This window comes from Amblyraja radiata, chromosome 7 (genome assembly GCF_010909765.2).
Source record: "Amblyraja radiata isolate CabotCenter1 chromosome 7, sAmbRad1.1.pri, whole genome shotgun sequence".
In the NCBI taxonomy this organism is placed as follows: domain Eukaryota; kingdom Metazoa; phylum Chordata; class Chondrichthyes; order Rajiformes; family Rajidae; genus Amblyraja; species Amblyraja radiata.
Window position 1 is genome coordinate 8,941,118 of NC_045962.1, and position 17,881 is coordinate 8,958,998.

Here is a 17,881-nt window from a genome sequence, read left to right on the forward strand (position 1 = left end):
AGCACTCTAACACCACCCGGGCACGGACCTAACCCCGGATAAGTGGTAGGCAGCCAGCTCGGGCAGAGTCCTCATCCGCATGGCTCCGTGACTCCCGGATGGACAGCTTGGCCAGGCACAGGAGCAACCCTACCAGCCCACATTGTTTGCGTGCACAACACCAAAGTGCCAGAACATTCCATTCCGAGCTGTGTCATGTGTCGAGACTCGATTCAAGAGTGAGGTGCTGACTCTTCAGCCACCCTCATGAACAAACCATGTACCAATGTACCAAGAGCTTTTCACTGCACCTCGCTACACATGACAATAATAAACTGGACTAAATTCAACTAAACTAAACTAAAATATACTAAATTAGAATAAACTAAACTAAAACTGAATGCACCGTAGACACGAGGAACTACCAATGTAAAGTGCTGGAGTAGTCAGGCAGTATCTTTGCGGGTCAGGCAGCATCGCTGGAGAACATGGATAGGTGATGTTTCACAGAGTGCGGGAGTATCTCAGCGGGTCAGGCAGCATCTCTGAAGAACATGGATAGGTGACATTTCACAGAGTGCTGGAGTAACTCAGTGGGTCAGGCAGCATCTCAGAGTCAGGCTGCATCTCTGGAGAACATGGATCTGTGACATTTTGGGTTAGAACCCTTCTTCAAATTAATGAAGAATGCCTGTACTGTTTGTTATCATGAAGACACCTTTCTTCTGGCATGTTGATGGCGTGTTGTGTCTGCAATACTGGAGTTCAGAGTGGAAGGGGTGATAGGACTTGAGTAGTTTTTAGATGATGTCAATTGGATGAGTGTGTTCAGGCCCTTGAACACTGCACAACTCTAACCTCAGTAACTATGATCCTCTGTCGACTGTGTCCATGGTTGCACTATGGATCAATAGACAATAGGTGTAGGAGTAGGCCATTCGGCCCTTCGAGCCAGCACCGCCATTCAATGTGATCATGGCTGATCATCCCCAATCAGTAACCCGTTCCTGCCTTCTCCCCATATCCCCTGACTCCGCTATCTTTAAGAGCCCTATCTAACTCTCTCTTGAAAGTATTCAGGGAACCGGCCTCCACCGCCTTCTGTGGCAGAGAATTCCTCAGACTCACAACTCTCTGTGTGAAAAAGTGTTTCCTCATCTCTGTTCTAAATGGCTTACCCCTGATTCTTAAACAGTGGGCCCTGGTTCTGGACTCCCACAACATCGGGAACATGTTTCCTGCCTCTAGCATGTCCAAACCCTTAATCTATATTACTAAAAGTCTGATCTTGACCACTTCCTGTTGTTCTGTATATTGATTTTAGAAAAAACACTGCCACTTACAGCTGTGATTTTTGGCCATCTTACTCAGAGTCCCCCTCCGCTGCGCAGGACAAGAGGTTTTTCCCATCGATGAAAAATAAAAGAGTTATTAGTGTTTAAAAAATGTTGAGATTCTCTCTCCTGTCAATCACGCCATGAAGGCCACACCCTTTCTGGCGTGGCTCAGTCTCTGAAAGATGGAGGAGGGAGAGGTCACAACTCGCTGTCTTTAGTGGCCTTGCACCCTGCTTGAAATGGTATGAAACTGCACTTGAATTTGGTGGCCTTGCACCCTGCTTGAAATGGTATGAAACTGCACTTGAATTTGGTGGCCTTGCACCCTGCTTAAAATGGAATTTCAAGGAATAGCCGTGAGTCAACTGCCAGCCCACCAGCCGTGAGTGAGTGAGCTGCCAGCCCAAGAATCCATTCGGCCAACAATATCCATACTAGCCCTCCGGAAACCAGTCCCTTCAGCCCACAACACCCATATTAGTGCTCCAGAAAGCCCCCCCCCCCCCCCACTGGCTACCAATATTGGCATTGGTGGAGAGGTGGAATAGTGCATTGGGGGACCAGCACTCCCGTATGATGCTGGGACCCAACGGGTCCCACTTAATCTAGTAATCTTATATGTTTCAATAAGATACCCTCTCATCCTTCTAAATTCCAGAATATACAGTCTAAAGCCCAGACACTCCATTCTCTCAGCATATGACAATCCTGCCATCCCAGGCAGGAATTAACCTTGTAACACCCTGGGGAGTTTTAGCATTTGTTTTTGGTTATTAATTAATCAAATTTTTTTTGTTATTATATTTTTCTGTGTGCTATTGTGTTACTGGGCCTGCTGCACGTAAGAATCTTTTGTCAGTACAAACTATAATTAAACGTTTAAGAAATAACTCCAGATGCTGCAAAAATCGAAGGTAAACAAAAATGCTGGAGAAACTCAGCGGGTGAGGCAGCATCTATGGAGAGATGGAATAGGTGAAGTTTTGGGTCAAGAGCCTTCTTCAGACACTCTTAGTTAAACACTCTTCAACTCTCTTGAAAGGGGGGGGAAGATTTAATGGGAACCTGAGGAGTAACATTTTCACGCAAAGGGTGGTAGATGTATGTAACAAAATGCCAGAGCAGGTACTATCACATTTAAGAAACATTTAGACAGATAGATGGACATTATAGGTTTGGAGTGATATGGGCAGGTGGGACTAGTGTAGATGCCAGTGTGGGCAAGTTGGTCCGATGGGCCTGTTTCCATGCTGTATGACTCCACAAGTCTCTCTGACTCTATGATTTAAACAGTTGGAGAGGCAGAAATGTTTTGGTGACATTTTGCAGGGGAAGGCACATCTGAACTGACTAAAAAGTGAGTTATTGAAGAAGGAACAAGATGTACAACGGCTAGTGTTGCCAACTGTCTCGTATTAGCTGGTTCATCCCGTATATTGGGCTAAATTGGTTTGCCCCATACGGGACCGTCCTTGTCCCGTATTTGACTGCCACTACAGGTGCTCCTCAACATACGATGGGATTACGTTCCGATAAACCCATCGTAAATCAAAAATATCGTAAGTCGAAAATGCATTTAATATATTAATACACCTAATCTTCTGTACCATCACCAGAGTGCTCAGGGTTGGGCCGCCAGGCGCTTGTGGGTTTTCATTCTCCGGGTTAGTTTCCCCTCCCTCTCTCTCTCCTCTTCAGTCCTCTGCCTCTGGGAGAGTTTTCAATTTCCACGTTTTAATTATGAAATCCCTTTGCCGTCTCTCAACCGCCCACCCCACCCCCACTCCCACCGCCGCCCCAGTTCGGTCGAAGCGTTCCCCATTTCCCTGAGCACCGATGCCCCTTAAATCTGCCATGAGGCCAGGCTAATGAAATATGGTTTCTAATGAATGTGTATCGCTTTTGCACCATCGTAAAGTCAAAATATCGTAAGTCGAAGCATCGTAAGTCGTGGAGCATCTGTACTCTGTACTCTGTAACCACCAGATGGCCCACTTACAGACAGATCCTAGATCTGATACAACAGCGTGCGTGTTGCATGTGCTGTTGACGCCACACACAAGTGATTCCCCTGTCCTGGTTCTGGTTGATTACTGCGCAAACACCTCATCAGTGGTTATCTCATGCAGACAATCACAGGCCCCCTTATGCGCATCAGTTGCACATAGGGTTGCCAACAGTCCCGTATTAGCCGGGCACGCTACCTTTTGTCCCTTATTTGGGAGTGAGAAAGTTGGCAACCCTAGTCTGAACTGAATTAACAGTGAGTTATTGAAGAAGGAGGCACCGTTGGGAAGGAACAAGATGTACAACGGTGAAGGGATTTTTTTTTTGAATTTTTAAAATATTTTTTTATTAGAAGTACAGTAAGTTACAGTAGTACGTCACATATATTATTACATTTATTGTACCCCTTCATTTTTTAAGCTTTAAAGAAAGGTAGAAATAAAGAAAGTAAAGAAAGAGAGATAGACGTGTTAGTGTAAAAGAGTGATCAAAAAGAAAAACCCATTAAACAAAGAATCAGAGAAGAAAGTTAAGAAATAGGCCATAGGGAAAAAAAAAAAAATGAAACGAAAGCTCTATTATAAATACCGCGCGAAAGGGATATACCAACTTCATATTATTCATCCCCCCTTACCAGAACCTGACACCATTTCTTTTTTAAAGTATTGTTGCACCTCGGCCAAGGGATTTTTTCCCACTTAATCTAGTAATCTTATGTTTCACAAAAAGAAACAAAAAAAAAATCCCGGCCAAGGGATTTTTTTCCTTCCCCCTTCCTTCCTTCCCCTCAGTACAGATTAACTGGCGAAGATTGGGATAGGGATGTGGGCATTGCTGGAGCGTTAGAGAATACAGTGAACCCCAGCAGTCACCAAGGTCTATGCCTTCATACCGGGTACTTAGTGACCGAGCCACTTCACAGTTTAAACATTCCAGAACAACAGCTTCACAAAGGCCATGAGAAGATCCACATAAACGGGACTGAGGTGGAGTGTGTCTCCAACTACAAATTCCTTGGGATACACATCTCTGAGGATCTGTCCTGGTCCCTCAACACCGCCAAACTGATTAATAAGGCGCAGCAGCGCCTCTACTTTCTGAGGAGTCTTAAGAAAGCTCACCTGTCCCCTCAGATCCTGTCCAACCTCTACCGCTGTACCATAGAAAGCATCCTGACCACCTGCTTCACGGTGTGGTACAGCAGCTGCACCACAGCTGACAGGAAGGCACTGCAACGGGTGGTGAAAACTGCCCATCACATCATCGGTGCCCTGCTCCCTGCCATGGCTGCCCTTCACCGCACACGGTGTCTGAGACGCGCTGACAAAATCATTAAGGACCCCTCACACCCCAACCATGGACTGTTTGCCCTCCTCCCATCAGGGAGGCGGTACAGGAGCCTCAGGTATCGCACCAGCAGGCTAAGGAACAGCTTCTTCCAAAACACCATTACCCTGCTGAACTCACAGGCCTGGTGCTAGCCCCTCCCCGCCTTCTCATCAGTATTATTTATAGTTTATATAATTTACAGTTAAGCTCTATTCACCAGAATATAGCACATGTCAATCTTTTATCTGTATATATTCAATTCAATTCAACTTTAATGTCATTGCACAAATACTGAGTATGGGTACAACGAAATGCAGTTTTGCGTCAGTCCGTAGTAGTGCAATATAGAAAAAAAAAAAAAAAAGAAGATACAGAATAATCAAAAATACAGAATAATTAAACAATGGGGACGGAGGGACCGGAGAAATCTATCGGCGGGACTCCGAGTTCAGCAATGTGATGGTATGATTGTAGAAGCTGTTCCTCATCCTGCTGGTACGAGACCTGAGGCTCCTGTACCGTCTCCCTGATGGGAGGAGGGCAAACAGTCCATGGTTGGGATGGGAGGGGTCTTTAATGATCTTCCCAGCCCGTCTCAGACACCGTTTTCGGTGGAGGGCATCCATGGCAGGGAGCGGGGCACCGATGATGTGCTGCGCGGTTTTCACCACCCGTTGTAGTGCCTTCCTGTCCGCAACAGTGCAGCTGCTGTACCATACCATGAAGCAGGTGGTCAGGATGCTCTCGATGGTACAGCGGTAGAAGTTGGTCAGTATCTGGGGGGACAGGTGGGCTTTCTTGAGCCTCCTCAGGAAGTAAAGGCGCTGCTGTGCCTTTTTGATCAACTTTGGAGGTGTTGAGGGACCAGGACAAATCCTCCGAGATATGTACCCCGAGGAATTTGTAGCTGGAGACGCGCTCCACCTCAGTCCCGTTTATATGGATGGGGGTATGACTGCCTCCTCTGACCTTCCTGAAGTCGACAATAATTTCCTTCGTCTTCTTGGAGTTGAGGACGAGGTTATTGTTGGCACACCAGGTTGTCAGGTGCTGACCTCCTCTCTGTAGGCTGACTCATCATTGTCACTGATCAGTCCTACCACCGTGGTGTCGTCAGCAAACTTAATGATGGCGTTGGATCCGTACTTAAGGATGCAGTCGTTGGTGAAGAGGGAGTAGAGGAGAGGGCTGAGCACACAGCCCTGTGGCACGCCGGTGTTCAGTGTTATAGTGGAGGAGGTGAGGTTGTTGACTCTAACAGACTGTGGTCTGTTGGTGAGGAAATCCAGTGTCCAGTTGCAGAGGGAGGTGGAGATGCCAAGTCCGCTGAGTTTGGTGATCAAGCTGGCAGGGATGACAGTGTTAAAGGCAGAGCAGAAATCAATGAACAGCAACCTGATGTAGGAGTTGTTGTTGTCCAGGTGGGTCAGGGCAGAGTGTAGAGCCGCTGCTATTGTGTCCTCTGTAGACCTGTTGGCCCGGTAGGCAAACTGATGGGGGTCCAGTGTGGGGGGGAGGCTGGCTTTGAGGTGAGCCAAGATTAGCCGCTCAAAGCACTTAGCAATGACAGGGGTGAGTGCCACTGGGCGGAAATCGTTGAGACTCCCTGTGGCTGACTGTTTGGGCACTGGCACGATGGTTGATGTCTTGAGGCAAGTGGGGACAACACCCTGGGCCAGTGAGAGATTGAAAATGTCGGTGAAGACTGGGGATAGTTGTCCAGCACATGCCCTAAGCACCCGGCCAGGGATGCCATCGGGGCCGGCAGCTTTGTGCTCATTCACCTTTCTCAGTGCATCTTGTACAGCAGAGGTGGAGAGACTGAGGGGTTGTTCATTCGGGGGTGGAGCAACTTTGATGGCTGGGGTTTTGTTGTCCCGGTCAAAGCGAGCATAGAAATGGTTTAGCTCGTCAGGAAGGGTGGCGTTGTCTGGGGGAGGGGTGTTAACTTTCTGGTATTCGGCAAGGGATTTGATTCCTTGCCACATGCGCCTGGGGTCAGAGTTGTTTTGGAAGTGCTCCTCAATCCGCCGTTTGTGATTGAGTTTGGCATTCCTAATTCCCATTTTCAGATTGGCCCTGGATGAGCTGTATCCCTCAGCGTCGCCAGATCTGAAAGCGGCATCGCGAGCCTTCAGTAGGAGTCTGACCTCCCTGCTCATCCACGGCTTCTGGTTAGGGAAGGTCTTTATCTCTTTGTGGGTAGTGACATTATCGGTGCAGAATTTTATATAGTCCATAACTGTTGAGGTGTATGAGTTGATGTCCACTTGTGAATTGAAGGTGGACTGGGTAGCAAACATGTATATGCCTATGTACATAGATCAATATATCCTCATTTGTATATATTGTTTTAATCAGCATTTTACTACTTTGCACTCTGGTTAGATGCTAAACTGCATTTCGTTGTACCTGTACTTGTATTTGTGCAATGACAATAAAGTTGAATCTAATCTAATCTAATCTAAAACTTTCCTTACCTTGGATCCCCCTCGGCAGTTTGTACAGCAAAGAGTTTGTCCTAATGTTGATATGCTCTGGAGCACCAGATGCGTTGTCTGTTGTCTCTGTTCTGCTTCCCTCCAGCTATGTGTGTGTGTGTGTGTGGTCTTCTCTGTGTAGATGTTCCAGGAACAGTGAAGGCTTGCAGTGACAAAAGCTCCTCCCACAGCAGCACGGAACAGGTGACAAAAATAAGGGCAAAGTTCAGCTCTCCGACTGTACATTCCTTAAACCACTGTTTTTTTTAAATTTCAAAATAGACTTTATTCAAGTAATAAATATATACAATGCGTGAACCATGCGAAAAATTCATCCGACATTTTCAGAGGCTATACACATTGTTCAATACAGTTTATACATTTTTCCAATTCCACAAAACTGTTCCTCACCCGTGCCACTCGTGTGGCTCCTGTCCAAGTAACACATATATACAACTAGACTAAGTGGGACCCATTGGGTCCCTTGTTCACACGGGAGGGCTGGTCCCCCAACGCAATATTCCACCTCTCTACCAATTCCAATATTGGTGGCCAGTGGGGGGGGGGGGGCTTTCTGGAGAGCTGGTATGGGTGTTGTTGGCTGCAGGGACTACTGGTCTCCCGAGGGCTAGTATGGACACTGTGGGCCAAATGGATTCTTGGGGTGGCAGCTCAGTCCCTCAAGCCTGATGTGCTGGCAGCTCACTCATGGCTGGTGGGCTGGCAGTTGACTCACGGCTATTCCTTGAAATTCCATTTCAAGCAGAGTACAAGGCCACCAAATTCAAATCCATTTCCTACCATTTCAAGCAGGGTGCAAGGCCACCAAATTCAAGTGCAGTTTCTTACCTCTTCGAGCAGCGTGCAAGGCCACCAAATTCAAGTGCAGTTTCATACCATTCAAGGAGGGTGCAAGGCCACCAAATTCAAATGCAGGTTCATACCATTTCATGCAGGGTGCAACAACACCACATTCAAATGTAGTTTCATACCATTTCATGCAGGGTGCAAGGCCACCACATTCAAATGCAGTTTCATACCATTTCAAGCAAGGTGAAACTACCATGAAACCACACAAAACACCACACTCACAGTTCAGTAGACATTCTGTGTGTCCAGTTAATTCACAGCTCAGACAGAGTTGTGACCTCTCCCTCCCCATCATGCAGAGACTGAGCCACACCCACACTTCTGGGTTTTATAATCCCTCCCCCTTTCACCGGAAAAGGTGTGGCCTTCATGGCGCGATTGACAGGAAAGAGATTCTCAACATTTTTTTAACACTAATAACACTTTTATTTTGCATTGATGGGAAGAATCCTCTGCACCTGATCAGCAGAGGGGGAATGAGTAAGATGGGCAAAAATCACAGCCATAAGTGGTAGCATTTTACCTAAAATCAATATAGTGCAAACTAGAAGTTGTCAAGTTTAGCCAAACAACCATTTGCAGTGCATTTTTACTTCAACCCAAACAACCACTTACAGTGCATTTTTGCTTCAACTCAAACAACCACTTGCAGTGCATTTTCGCTTCAACCCAAACAACCACGCAGTGCATTTTCGCTTCAACCCAAAGAGCCATTAGCAGTGCATTTTCACTTCAACCCAAAGAGCCATTAGCAGTGCATTTTCACTTCAACAACCCAAAGGGCCATTAGCAGTGCATTTTCACTTCAACAACCCAAAGAGCCATTAGCAATGCATTTTCACTTCAACCCAAAGAGCCATTAGCAGTGCATTTTCACTTCAACAACCCAAAGGGCCATTAGCTGTGCATTTTCACTTCAACAACCCAAAGAGCCATTAGCAATGCATTTTCACTTCAACAACCCAAAGAGCCATTAGCAGTGCATTTTCACTTCAACAACCCAAAGAGCCATTAGCAATGCATTTTCACTTCAACAACCCAAAGGGCCATTAGCAGTGCATTTTCACTTCAACAACCCAAAGGGTCATTAGCAGTGCATTTTCACTTCAACAACCCAAAGAGCCATTAGCTGTGCATTTTTACTTCAACCTGAACAGCCATTAGCAGTGCTTTTTTACTTCAACCCAAAGAGCCATTAGCAGTGCATTTTCACTTCAACAACCCAAAGAGCCATTAACCATATATAACCATATAACAATTACAGCACGGAAATAGGCCATCTCGGCCCTTCTAGTCCGTGCCGAACACTTATTCTCCCCTAGTCCCATCTACATGCACTCAAACCATAACCCTCCATTCCTTTCCCGTCCATATAACTATCCAATTTATTTTTAAATGCTAATATCGAACCTGCCTCCACCACCTCCACTGGAAGCTCATTTCACACAGCTACCACTCTCTGAGTAAAGAAGTCCCCCCTCATGTCACACCTAAACTTCTGTCCCTTAATTCTCAAGTCATGTCCTCTTGTTTGAATCTTCCCTACTCTCAATGGGAAATGCTTATCCACGTCAACTCTGTCTATCCCTCTCATCATTTTAAAGATCTCTATCAAGTCCCTCCTTAACCTTCTGCGCTCCAAAGAATAAAGACCTAACTTGTCCAACCATTCTCTGTAACTTAATTACTGAAACCCAGGCAACATTCTGGTAAATCTCCTCTACTCTCTCTATTTTGTTGACATCTTTCCTATAATTAGGCGACCAAAATTGTACACCATACTCCAGAATTGGCCTCACCAATGCCTTGTACAATTTTAACATTACATCCCAACTTCTATATTCAATGCTCTGATTTATAAAGGCCAGCACACCAAAAGCTTTCTTTACCACCCTGTCTACATGAGATTCCACCTTCAGGGAACTGTGCAGTTATTCCTAGATCCCTCTGTTCAACTGCATTCCTCAATTCACTACCATTTACCATGTACGTCCTATTTTGATTTGTCCTGCCAAGATGTAGCACCTCACACTTATCAGCATTAAACTCCATCTGCCATCTTTCAGCCCACTCTTCCAAATGGTCTAAATCTCTCTAAATCATTAGCAGTGCATTTTCACTTCAACAACCCAAAGAGCCATTAGCAGTGCATTTATACTTCAACCCAACCATATTTTCATTTTCAAATCACATTCAGGGCACTCACAGTTGAGTAGACATGTGTTCAGTGTTATTCAGAGCTCAGAGAGACATGAACCTCTGGCTTCCTCCATCTTGCAGAGACTGAGTGAGGCACACCATTTCCTGGTTTTATAGTCCCTCCCCTCCCTCCAGCAGGGGCAGCAGAGAGAATGGCAAATTATTTAAAAACATTAATATCTCTCTGATTTTTCATCGATGGGAAGGGGGAGGGGGGCTCTGAGCGAGGTGGCCAAAATGACGGCCGTAGGTGGCGGCGTTCTCTTGGAAATCACAGCATAGCGAGCCAAAAGCGGTCAAGATCAGACTTTTAGTAATGTAGATGCGTGAACCGTGCAAAAAATTAATCCGACATTTTCGGAGGCTATACAAATTGTTCAATACAGTTTATACATTTTTCCAATTCCACGAAAATGTGGTTCCCTGGCTTGGGATACCTTCCCTTATTTTGAAGGGCGTCTCCACCATACCGTGCCCCCCATGTCCAGCAGCGGAAGGACCCTAGACTGTGGCCCTCCCCCACCGAGCCTTAGCGTTGGCTGAACCGATCTTCAGTGAGTCCCTCAGCACGTACTCCTGCAGTCTGCAGCGGGCCAGTCGGCAACATTCCCAGACGGACATCTAGCTTTGCTGGGTGGTGAACAATGCTCGGGCAGACCAAAGAGTGTCTTTCACCGAGTTGATGACCTTCCAGCAGCACTCGATGTCAGTCTCTGAATGTGTCCTTGGGAACAGTCCGTAAATCACAGAGTCCTCTGTGACGGAGCTGTTCGGGATAAAGAGTTCCAGGGACCCTTGCATACTTCTCCAGACTCTTTTTGCAAATCCACACTCTGCAAAGAGGTGGACAACCGTCTCCTCCTCATAGCAGCCGTCCCGAGGACAGCGTGCGCTGGCAATGAGGTTCCGACAGTCAGATCATTCCTTAAACCACTGAGAAACAGCACATAACCTCAGTTCCTTCACATCATGTAGTTCCTGCACTAATGTCAACCCTTTCCCTGCCGGCACTCACACTTCCTCTCCGGGGAAGGAGAAAGTTTTAAGCAAAGCTGTGCAAATCTAATCGCCACGTTTCCTTATCAGATCTCTTGTCCAATTCGAATGAGAGTCAGTAATCTCCACCCATCCATGAACGCTGTTTGTTTACTTGATGAGATGCCCACAAGGAAAGGTGGAAGGACGCACAGAGACGTGGTGTTTGCACCAAAGAATTTCACTGTGCTATGCACATGTGACATTAAAGTGCCATTATACCAGTGATGGGAAGGGTGTTGCTAATATTCAGTTCAGTTTCAGTCAGTTGAATTGAGTTTAGTTTGTTGTCACATGTACCGATGTACAGTGAAAAGCTTTTGTTGCACGCTCACCAGTCAGCTGAAATTATTACAATCGAGCCATTTACAGTAGACAGATACATGATAAGGGAATAACGTTGTGTGCAAGGTAAAACCAGCAAAGTCCGGTCAAGGAGAGTCCGAGGGTCACCAATGAGGTAGATAGTAGTTCTGCGCTGCTCTCTGGTTGTGGTAGGATGATTCAGTTGCCTGATAACAGCTGGGAAGAAACTATCCCTGAATCTGGAGGAGTGCGTTTTCGCACTTCTATACCTTTTGCCCGATGGGAGAGGGGAGAGAGAGGGAGTGGCCAGGATGTGACTTGCCCTTGATTATGCTGCTGGCCTTGCCGAGGCAGCATGAGGTATAAATGGAGTCAATAGAAGGGAGTGTTCAAAAGGGAACTGCAGATGCTGGAATATCGAAGGTACACAAAATTGCTGGGGAAACTCAGCGGGTGCAGCAGCATCTATGGAGCGAAGGAAATTCGTGAAGAAGAGTTTCGGCCCGAAACGTCGCCTATTTCCTTCGCTCCATAGATGCTGCTGCACCCGCTGAGTTTCCCCAGCAATTTTGTGTACCTTCAATAGAAGGGAGGTTGGTTTCGTGATGGTCTGGGCTGTGTCCACAATTTGCTACAATTTCGCTTGAATGGAGCCGTTCCCTAACCAAGCATTGATGCATCCTGATAAAATGCTTCCTATAGTGCATCTGTAGAGGTTGTGAGAGTTGTACTAAGAATATCTTCAGTTCACACGGTGAGTCTGACTTCATCTGGTAGCCAAAAAGAATTCAACTGGTTGCATAAAAACTGTAATTATGTTCCTACAGCTTACCCCCTTATGAGCCTGTCCCACCAGCATGCGATTGCATGCGTCTCGCACGACCAAACGGAAGCGGAGTTTGTGCTAAGTTCGCGGTAGGTACGCGCAAAGTTCACGCAAAGTTCGCGCGTGACGTAATTTACGTCATACTCACCAATCAGCTGGGCAGGAGGCGGGCCGGCTGAATTTGGACGTCACACGGCGTCGGGCCGTGACGTCATCACGCAACGGCACGCTGGGGGTGAGGTCATCGCGCAACGCCACATGCTAGGTGTACGCCGTCAAGACGCTGCGTACGATGTCAAGACGCTGCATACGCCATCTAGACGCTGCGTACGCCCTCAATGCGCCGGCAGGCCGACAGGCCATTGGGGCGCGGAATTTTCGGACAGTGCGGGATTTTCGGAGCCCCGCGCGATGTTGGGACCATTCCCGCACAACTCCGTACGCCTCTGCGGTTCAAAGTGGGACCGGCCCCGCTCGGCCGTACCCCTCAAGCGACCACGTTTTGTCGCGCTAGACGCATGCAATCGCATGCTGGTGGGACAGGCCCTTTAGTCTAGTTCAGTTAAACAATGAGTCAACCACTGGATCAACTAATTCTTTATTCTCACTAACACAAATGAACTTCCTATATGATACCTAACCACCACGGGCCCGATCCTTGTCTCTACTCGTTCAAGCCCCTCAGCCTCGTGCGAGCAGACACCTCCAGCAAGTCACACAGTCCCGAGTGTACTTCCAGAAGAAGATCGACTCCGATCCATTTGGTGTCCCCTCTTTTATCGGGTATCGGACCCGTGTCACTAAACTATATGGGGGGGGGGGGGGGGCAGCCCCTACAAGCCAATCACAAATATAGATCATATAATACATTTATTGACAATTCCCTAACCCAATCACAAAGTACTCCATTACATTGTTTCCACAGAAGCTTCCAGATGGAAGACAGCTCACCAAAGTAAAGGAACATTTCCCCAGGTAATATAAACAATTTGAACAAGGCTCCACACTTTAACCAATCACAAGATAACAGCACAAACTCTCTGCAACATAATTTACAATACTTTACAACACCCCACCCTATGACCAATCCTAATCATGCATTTTCAAACCTGCTCAGCTCCTTCTGCAAAACCCTCTTACATATTAACAATAAGAAGGACATCTGGACCTCATCTTATCCTCAACTTCCTCCCTGGGTCCGGTCACCTTGGAGCCATGACTCATAGCCCTGCAACCATTCACAGAAAGAGGACAAGCAGGCTTTGCAAATGCAGAGATTCTCCAATTTGTGACATGTTTTACTTGGCCAATATTATCAGCTTATGGATTCAACAGTTTTTTTATGCAACCATTTGAATGTTCCCTCTAAGCTGTGCACATGTGCACGCACACAGAACCTTCTGGCACACAGTGTGCTCATAGTAAACAATTAACTTCTACCTAGACTTAAAATGTTCCATTAGTGAAAATAATAAGCTCTGAAATTTAAATTAAATCGGAAGTTGTTTAGGGGGTCCACCGGTAGTTGGAGGGCTACGTCCTCTACTATGTGCATACGGCAGCTATTCGAATAGGATCCATTAATGAATGTAACATATATTAGCTGCCTTTAGTGGTTATTGTAAATATTAGTGCTATGTTCTAGTGAGTCCTTTTTGTTCAGATGGTATGTTTAAAACAACATAAGGCAGCTTTTTTTTGGAGTTTAAATATGTGCACAATAATAGCTACCATATATATTTTTTGCAAGTTTGGGCGAATTTTTTAGAAATACATGTAGTTTTACAGTTGGTGCTTTCTCATACAAATTGGTAATTGATGATATTTGGTTTCTCTTCCAATTCTGTGAAAGATTAAGTCAAGTCTATTTTTAGTGTGCTGGAAAGTACATTACCAAAAGCTTGACAAGAGGAATATCTAATTGCATGAGTGTGGAAATTCCCCTGTCTATTTTTAATGGGGACTGTCTTCAATCCTTATTGTGTTGGTGAATTGGGATTATTTATCATTTTTCTTTCTTTCGTTTAAAATCTTTTTATTGGTCTATTTTCCAAAAAAACAAAAAGAAAACATAAAAAAACAGAGTAAAAAAAATAATGATAAACATAACAATGATATTGATACATCAGGATTACATTAATAGCAGGTATAACCTAATATGAGACCAGTGTCAAAATACACATTGAATATAGACCTCTGGCACACAGTCTCTATGTAAATATAGTTAAATCTTTAAAAGAAAACTTATAAATGTAGAAAAAAACACAAAGATAAAAAGACAAAAAGAAAAGGAAAAAATGAAAAAACAAAACCCCCCCTAAACTAAAGAAAGAAAAAAAAACTCTTCTCGCTTTAATTTGCCTATTGTAAGTCATTTAGAACCGAGACGAGGAAACACTTTTTCTCGCAGAGATACAATCAATACAATCAGTTTTATTCGTCACATTGCACACAAAGTGCAAGTGAAATGAATTTGCCAGCAGCGGTACAATTATAAAGAACACCCAAAACACACTAAAAATTTAACACAAACATCCACCACAGCATTCATCACTGTGGTGGAAGGCACAAAATTTGGCCAGTCCGCCTCCAATTTCCCCTGTGGTCAGGACCTCAACCCTCCGCAGCCGTCGCTGCGGGTGTCCAGATGCACAGACAGGTAAAAGTCCAGGTAATTCCAGAATCGGCTCTTCCCCACCGGAGACCGCGGCTTCAGGTTGGTGTAGGCCGCAGGCCGGCGGTCGAAGATTTAAAGTCCCCGCCGCGCCGCAGCCAGAAGCACCGCAGACTGTAGGGCCGGTGGTCGAAGCTCCCCTCCAGGGGTGATGGTAAGTCCACGCCAGGCCCGCGGTAGAAGTACGCCGCGGGCCGGCGGTCAGAGCTTCGTCTCCTCCCGGGTCCCCACGAGGGATCCCAGGCTCCGGATGCCGCCAGCTGGAGCTCTGCAGACCGCGGCTTCAGGCTGCCGCGGGCCAGCGAACAGAGCGCTCCCCTCCGGCTAGCCCCGGAGAGGGCTCGCCTGCTCCACGCCGAGAGTCCGCGCTGTGCCCGCCGCTGAAGCCCCGGGCCCGTCTCCGGGAAAGGCTGCACCGATCCTCAATGTTAGGCCCTGGGGGAGGTGACCTGGAAAAAGTCGCCTCTCCGTGGAGGGGGGCGACCAAATTATCCCCTTATCCCCCCACACCACCCCCCACACAAGACACACAAAGAAACACTCAAACAAATAGAGTGGTGAGCCTGTGGAATTCTCTGCCTCAGAGGGCGGTGGAGGCAGGTTCTCTGGAATCTTTCAAGAGAGAGCTAGATTGGGCTCTTAAAAATAGCGGTCAGGGGATATGGGGAGGAGGCAGGTACTAATTGGGGATGATCAGCCATGATCACATAGAATGGCGGTGCTGGCTCGAAGGGCCGAATGGCCTACTCCTGCACCTATTGTCTATTATCTATTGTGAAATAAAGTTTTACACAGCGGAAAATGGATGACCAATCAACTGGAAGTCAGCACCATCAACTCCACCATAAGAACGATCTAGCACACCTACTGCTGCTTCTTTTTCGTGTGGCGTGCCCAGCCTAAAGTTGTTGGACAACTTGTTCTATTTGATCTTCTGTTTGTGCACATTGATTGCTTTAGTCGAAACAGGGCGGACCACGTGAAGGTTGCAATCTTCCACCCCACCTACTTCTGCTGCAAAGATGACACATAAAACAGCTGGAATCTTTGGTCTTGGAATTGGAATTACATCTTCAGATGCAGAAATCACAGGTTCACGTCGACCAACATGTCGCCAAGTACTACGCTGTTTGCAGTATCACCTTCAGAAGGGAGTCTCAGAATCCCGAATTAGAACTGAAGCTGCCAAAATTGTTCTTGCCAAAGTTCTTCCATTTTATGGAAAAGCAAACATTCCAGTGATTTCTGAGATCAAGGCTTGTCAGAAGATGATAAAACTGTTCGATGAAAATGCAAAAATCAAGGCCATACCAATTGCATGCAGAACAGCACCAGCTACTCTTGCTAAAGCTCAAACAAATAGACACTGAACTTAATCAGACTTTTCAATAATGGCCACCAAATGCTGAGAGGTTAATAAAAAATTCAAGAAGTTCCATTTCTTCAATCAATGAAGACAGATCGTACCGCATCATTCGGATCAAGTGACAAGATACTTGCTGGAAAGATGCAGTGCATGGAAGCATGTGCAAATGCTGAAGCAAAACGAAGGGGAGAAGTTCACCAAGAGATGGCTGATTTAGCTTCAACCAGTTCACAGTGATTCAGTAGCAGTGAAGTTGTGGAGCAAGACAGAAAACAAACGTCAAACCTACGCAAGCGTAAATCTACAATTGACAATTAGCATGAGACTCGGTGTGTTGTGAAATTTGGCACCTTTGATATGAACTGTGAACTGCAATACTAGGTACTTAGATTAGACTGTGCATTTTCAATTAGTTCATTATTGAAGTGCTTGAATACATGTTACTGGTTCTCTCAAAATCTGAAAAAGAAATCTATATTTTGACAAGCACTGTCTTTTGTTAGGTATCTATGACTCAAATATAGAAATAGTAGCCAACATAATATATAAGCTCCAATGTATTTAATAAAACATAAGGCAGCTATTTTTTAATTATGCCAATATATATCAAATAGCTGCCTCATGCTTAATTTTGTGGATATGAACAGTGAAATGATTCAACTGCATATTTACCCTACCTTAAATAGGGTAAATATGCAGAATGATTATACAGGAGCTATTATTTTTCAGAGTAACTCATTGCATAAATATAGCTGCCTTTTGCATAAAATGATAAACTTGCGACACAAATTTGATTGGCTCGTGGACCCCCTAGACAATAATTGATTTCAACCAAATTTTGTATGTGGTCCAATTAGGAAGTGGAACAAACTGAGGGTAGGTAGAAGTTAAATGCAAACATTAAAAAAAATTATGGGGCTCCAGATGCTCCCTAGCACACACACGTTTTGCAACCAGCGCACAAAGAAAATTTACGTGCACACAAATGGATTTCCGTGGATTTTGAAATCGAAAAAAAAATCTCCGCTATAAAATTTCTCCGCTATAAATGATGGCGGTAAAATGTGGTAGCGGATATTTATTCTTTCTTTTTCCGAATTTCAAAATCTGCGGCCCGATCCGGCACCGGGGACAGCTGCAGCCCGCTCTGGCATCGACGGGGAAATCATGAATTGGACCCTATCGGCGGGCCGCATCCGGCCCGCGGGCTCCGCATCCGGTCCGTGGACTCCGTATCTGGACCGCGGGCGCCACATCTGTCCCTGTGCTTCAGCCGGCGGAGGGCCAGGGCAGTGGTGATTTTTTTTGATTTTTTATTTCAAATTTCACCAAACAGTCCCCCACCCGTGCCACTCTGTGGCCCCTGTCCAAGTAATAAATATATACAATGTGTACACAGTGCGAAAATTCCATCTGACATTTTCGTCGGCTATAGAGATTGTTCGATACCGTTTATGTCTTTTAAAATCCACA

At 45.8% G+C, this 17,881-nt stretch overlaps 1 protein-coding gene across 1 annotated transcript in view; it reads right to left on the reverse strand.

Moving 5' to 3' along the window:
• Positions 1 to 7,324, reverse strand: part of LOC116975010 (short-chain dehydrogenase/reductase family 9C member 7-like) — a 65,546-nt gene extending 58,222 nt beyond the window's left edge. Inside the window, exon 1 of the mRNA XM_033023667.1 lies at positions 7,133 to 7,324. The gene's annotated coding sequence lies outside the window, so the exon portion shown is untranslated. The remainder of the gene's footprint in view (positions 1 to 7,132) is intronic.
• Positions 7,325 to 17,881: the final 10,557 nt, after the last annotated feature.